Source organism: Schistocerca gregaria, chromosome 3, assembly GCF_023897955.1.
Source record: "Schistocerca gregaria isolate iqSchGreg1 chromosome 3, iqSchGreg1.2, whole genome shotgun sequence".
Classification (NCBI taxonomy): Eukaryota; Metazoa; Arthropoda; class Insecta; order Orthoptera; family Acrididae; genus Schistocerca; species Schistocerca gregaria.
This window is the reverse complement of record NC_064922.1, coordinates 873513711-873519570: the sequence shown is the minus strand read 5'-3', so window position 1 is coordinate 873519570 and position 5860 is coordinate 873513711. Positions and strand designations below refer to the sequence as shown.

The 5860-nt window shown below is 43.2% G+C and overlaps 1 long non-coding RNA gene across 1 annotated transcript; it reads left to right on the top strand.

Moving 5' to 3' along the window:
- The first annotated feature begins 203 nt into the window (after positions 1–203).
- LOC126354938 (uncharacterized) lies at positions 204–5586 on the top strand. The gene is made up of 2 exons (XR_007565411.1): positions 204–295; positions 5273–5586. It is a non-coding gene; the product is annotated as an uncharacterized LOC126354938 (long non-coding RNA).
- Positions 5587–5860: the final 274 nt, after the last annotated feature.

Below are 5860 nucleotides of genomic sequence, written 5' to 3'. Positions count from 1 at the left end.
TGACCGAGAAGTATCAATGCACCTATTATAGCCGTTAGAGTAAGAAAAGAGCTGTCGGACGAGCTTGCGTTTCTCGTTTTTTCCGTAGAAATGACCTTGGTTAGTAGGTCCCTTGTGGGGCGACAGCTGGGTGCTGGCTATTGTAACGTCCTAGAGACGACCTACCACGCCTTTGCCTGTGGCAATGCAGGTGCCCTCTCCAGGTGATCATCCAGCTCGTATAAATTCCCGGAGCGCCATTCCGGTGGCTCAGTTGGCAACGACGACAATAGAAGGCGACAACATGAAAGCTATCGTAAGTATTTCTCCGTCTGTCTTCTGGGATATATATTACACTGAAAGAGTTGTAGGATGTGCCGATTTTCTGAAAAAGATCGTATTGGGTTCCACCTTTATATCTTTCATATGTATACTAACTTTCGAAGTTCCACTAGGAATAATTAATAGTTCTATCATCAGTGGGCATTACATGCACATACTGTCATAAGTTCGTTCAGCGAACTCTTTACCTTGATACTGGCATCGTTGTAAATAATATCTAAAAGACATTCCTCAAGCGAGTGAATTACTAAAATTCTGATACTTTGTAATTGAGGCTTGGAACATGTCACTGACACTTGGAAGGAGTTACATGTTACCAACAAGATTTCTCTGTGAGCTTCTTAGAGCTCATATGGGAGAACCATCGAAACGAAAATATTGACACTCTGGCAGGAAATTTCCAAATGGAGCACACGCGGCTTCACAGTGAACGACTCATTCTGGAAGTAAGTGTTAAATTTTATGTATGGCAAATACTGCTAGCTATGGCCGAAATAACAGGCAATGTAATTATTTTGGGAAAAAAGTTTTAAATGAGCTACAAATAGTGCTAGCTAAATTATATATATGATTTAATTAGCCGCCGAAGTTTCGAAATTTGTAGGTCGCAGAAACGTTTACTGGAAATCTAGGAAATTTCCACAAACCGGGTGCGTCAGTTTAAGCTATTGGAAAGTTTCTGGCCTCCTGGCCTTTATCATATGAAAGTGTATCTCTTGTAGTCACACATGACCAGCTACTTGCCGCTCAAGAATATTTTTAAAAAGTCTATTAAAAAACTGACTTTCTACTAAATATATAGTCTGATAGTGTTTAACATCACGTTAATCCGTTTTTGGGAAAGACATTGCATATGCCACTTTCCAATAAAGGTGGGGATTAAGGGGGGGGGGTAGGAGACTCAACTATTACATGGGGATAAATAATTATACAGTCGTGGAATAGTGATGTAGCCAGCAAGTGGTTAAGTAGAATCGAAATGTATGCACATGTAGCATAACATAAGTTTTCAAAGAGCTGTTTATAATTATGAGCTGAGTGTAGTAACAATTCTATGTAGCATGAATTTTGCATAACATACAGTTCGGGTGATTGTCGGCGCGTAGTTGTCTCCTAAGAGCGTCGCAAACGTCTTCCATTTCGTTCTTATCAAGCGAGCCGACCGCTGTGGCCGAGCTGTTCTAGGCGCTTCAGTCTGGAACCGCGTGACTGCTACTGTCGCAAGTTCGAATCCTGCCTCGGGCATGGATGAGCGTGATGTTCTTAGGTTACTTAGGTTTACGTAGTTCTAAGTTTTAGGGGACTGATGACCTCAGATGTTAAGCCCCATAGTGCTCAGAGCCGTTTGAACCATCTTATCAAGCGAATTTGGTGAATAAGACACTAATGTGAGTTCACTATCACGCCCCTCAAACCACTGGAGCGTGATACCAGCCTTGTGAAGGGGACGTCCTCGGGGAAAATTCCATGGCTGTCGGGAAAAGATGTCTGAATGGATGCAGGTAGTCTGCAGTAACATTCACGCAGTTCATGCCTTAGATTACTACCACGGGTCTCATAGAAGACAGGGAGAAAATCGGCATCTCGTCCTGATGAAGGTGGATCGTTCGCCTAGATGATGGCGGATTCGCACTCCTCAAGGACCTAGTGTAACAGCAAACATCATTGATCCGACCAGGCGACTTGTTCCTTTTCAACAACGATCCAGCCTCAACGATCTTGTGCCCACTGCAGTCGTAATCGGCCTTGTCGTTGGATCAACGTAGGAAGAGGTAGAAGTCGGCTGTGCGTATAACGATGTGTCACAAAGCCCTGTGCCTGCACCAGCATTATACTCTATCGTCATCTAGCAAAGATCGCAGCTTATCCTGCTTTACACAGCTAGGTTTCACTGTCCGTCAAGTACTTTCCGCAGAAGCAGATGACAGCATTACTCCAACAGTCGATCTGCTTCGTCTCTTCCGAGAAGTTCTTTCCAGGGCGCCGGGCAACAAGTATTTGTCCTCGCTCAATGTCGCTTATGGCAATGGATCTCCCCATCTGCAGCCCATATCATCGCTAGACCCATTGTCCATTCGTCTCTGCGCCGCCTATATGCTTTCTTTTACGGACTCGCGCGCCCGCACAGCCAACAGAGGACATTCAAAGTCACGGTGTCACGGTGAGAAGTGGCCATAAAAGTTTGCCGCTTCGATGTTTGTTAGTGGTGCAAGGGCTTGGGCAGCAGTTGTGTCATGATGAAGATTGCGGTAATGGTGAAAAATAATGTAAATGACTGAAGGCAATGACGAGTCGCATTACCACGAGTTATTGGAATGCGTATACCAGGAGAACCTCAAAGGCCACATATGTGTGATTTATGTGAAACATTTAGAAGTTTTCTGGAGTCCATTTTTGTCTGTATGATCACTTTCCCCACAAGTGAGCCTTTTTGATTGTAGGTGGTACCCATATGCAGTCACTCTGAGATATTAAGCGTCGAAAATGCATATCCTATCTGTTCCCAGAGACGTTCTACTGTCACATATCTTCCTGGCTGTGGTATGCGTCGCCTTGGCAGTGCTTGGTGCGCAAAGCGAGGAGCTTGTGAAAATATGCTGTACGACCAGCGATCTCCGTCCAAACTTCATGTCAACTGGAATTGTTTGATTGTGTCAGGCAAAAGTCTACGTACATAATTTCATGCTTCTCTGCAATATGGTGCACAGTAAAAACATCGGACGTTTCGGAGTTCTGGAGAGCAACATAAGTGTAATGTTTTAAAACTGGAACATCCTAACAGCTTCCTATCAGATTATAACGATGTGCCGGACCAGGTCTCGAACCTGGCACCTTTCCCTGTCAAAAGAAGTTCAAAAAGCTGTGCCAGTTCTCCTGTGTCACTGTAGTACTCGAGTGTGATTCGGAAATTGACAGATGAATTAAGAAAATCAATCTCCAATGTGTTGATCTATTTGTTCAGTGTCGTGCCATAGCATGTTATGAGACGTGGCAGAATCGATCAATTAAATACTATATTAAGCAGATATTTAAAGAAATGTGACTGGTAAACCGAAGTGTCTAAAACAATGCGGACACCTACTGAACGGTGGTAAGCAGGCATGACACTGCTGATAAAAATTACAAATGCACAACACAAGTACTCCTTAGATAGAAACTTTTAACAAACATGTAGGAACCAACTTTTAACTATAAACTGAAGTTCACTTTTATGTACGTGGCGTCTGAACCGATGCATTGCTTACCTTTAAGTGTCACAGAGATATGCAGTGCAAATATGACTTTGTACTTCTCTCAACAGCACATCAAACGTCGAGTTTTCGCGGAGATGATTTGCAATAGTATGTAATACAAGTTTATTTTGATGAAAGAGAGACGTGTAAAATTTGACAGATTAATGGATTTCAGGATCAGTGTTGTAAACGATTGTCAGCTTCCTACCAAACGTACAGAGGAAATGCGATTCACAATCTTATTACAATACATCATTAATGTAATACTTTTACTGTTATTATTTACCGAAAAAGATCATAACAGAGATTTCCATATTCTTAACCATGCAAACGGACGTCATCAAACGAAATATTTGTGCTGTGCTGAGCTCATAATCCTCTGTTCAATGACTCTTACAGTTGATGACCTAGGGCTTGTACCCAGAAATAAATTCAAGATCCTCTGCCGCACACAAAAGTTACTAAATTTCGTACGAACAGGGCTCTGATGTCCCAACGGCACCAACCGGCCACTGTGTCACTGGATGTGGGCAGCATTTTGCCTTGTCGGCCGTCATCAGTTTTCGTGACCTGAGTAGCTACTTCTCAACCACGTAGCTCCTAAATTGCCTCACAAGTTCTGAGTGCACTCCGCACGCCAACAGTGCTCAGCAGTCCCGGACAGCCATCCATCATAGTGCTGGCGCTTAACTCATGTGATCTGTCGGAAACCAGTGTTACCACTGCGGCAACGTCGATGGCAGTTGCACACAAACCTATGGAAAGTTTTCGTCTAACTACATTGTGATGGACAAGGCAGATGATAAGAATCTATAGGCACGCTGAAATTCTACGTCGACATAATGTAATATCCACTGACTCCGGTTACAATGATTCAAAATTTCCATTACAGGTTTCTATGGGCTTTACTGGGGGGTCTCAGTAGATGAAGGTTTCATAAGGAACTTATGTATAGAACGTACCATTTGGATGTAAAGTCAGTTTGAGGATCAGATCACTTTCAAATCTCCCACTTCTCAGTACGCACACATCGGAGCCAATGAGCTTTGACCTATGTGCTGCAGGAGCACATGGCACGGGAAATGTTTCAAGTTCTCTTCAAGAGAAGTTCTCTTCTATGATAAAGGGTGCTCTCTCCAAAGTCAAGAACTCATCATGTCCATGCAGTTCCACAGCCAACCCCCAGAGTTTCGAATATACCGATGACTCGCAGCCTTTGTCATAGATAGGTGAAGATGTTACATGGTGCCATAATTACAAAAGAGACTGATGACAGCATCCTCTTCTCAGCACATTTGCATACCGTGAAGTGGGAGATGTGAAAGCGGTCCGATCCTCAAACTGATCCTACAAACAAATGGTACATTTCTGGGCATAGATTCCTTATATCAGAATTTCATCTATTAAGTCTTCTCTACAGCTCATAGAAGTTAGTAATACAAATCTTGAATCAGTCTGTATATTTCATCTCTACCTGAAGATATTCTTTTTGATCTGGTGTTGTTGATGGTGATGGTGATGGTGATGATGATGTGTGTGTGTGTGTGTGTGTGTGTGTGTGTGTGTGTGTGTGTGTGTGTGTGTGTGTGTGTGTCTGTCTGTGTGAGAGACCATACCCATGCACTGTGCAGGGTACAGCTGGCGCAAGAGAGACCCTTCGACAGAGACCAGTAATGCTACATGTACTATCTGTGACCAGAGATATTGTCTCCCTGCAGGTACTCCTGTTGGTGGTGTTGGCTGTGGTGTGCGCGGCCTTGGCGATGCCTGGCCCGGCCCCCTTCCCTCGCCCCGGCCCTATTCCAGTGGCTGCTGAGCCCAGAGAGACTCTCCGGGGCAGCGAGCAGTACTACTACTACTACCCTGTTCTCTACGGATAGACTTGGACCGAATCGTCACGAGCTGTCAACAACGGATTCATGGACTTGGCACTGAAATGAAATCAAACACCTCCTGGTCAACATTTTCTTTCTGTTTGTTATATTCTTAATGTGCTCAGTCACACAATAAACTTCACTTCTTCTCTTACAAAGTGGCCTTTTCTTTGCAAGGAATTAACATACTAGTTTGAAATCCAATTCCTTTTTAGTTATTTCCAATATTAATTTTTCACTTATGGGTCAGAGCACACTGCAACAATGATTTCGTGTCTAAAATGACTTATCTGTGTAATAATCCTCTAGTTCAACGCTAATGTAAAATTTTTTCCCCTCCAGTCCACTTATAGACAAAGTAATTAAATTTTTTATGCTTGTTGTATGTTGTTCAGTTCAAATCAACTATCAACTAGGAACGTTCAACTACGC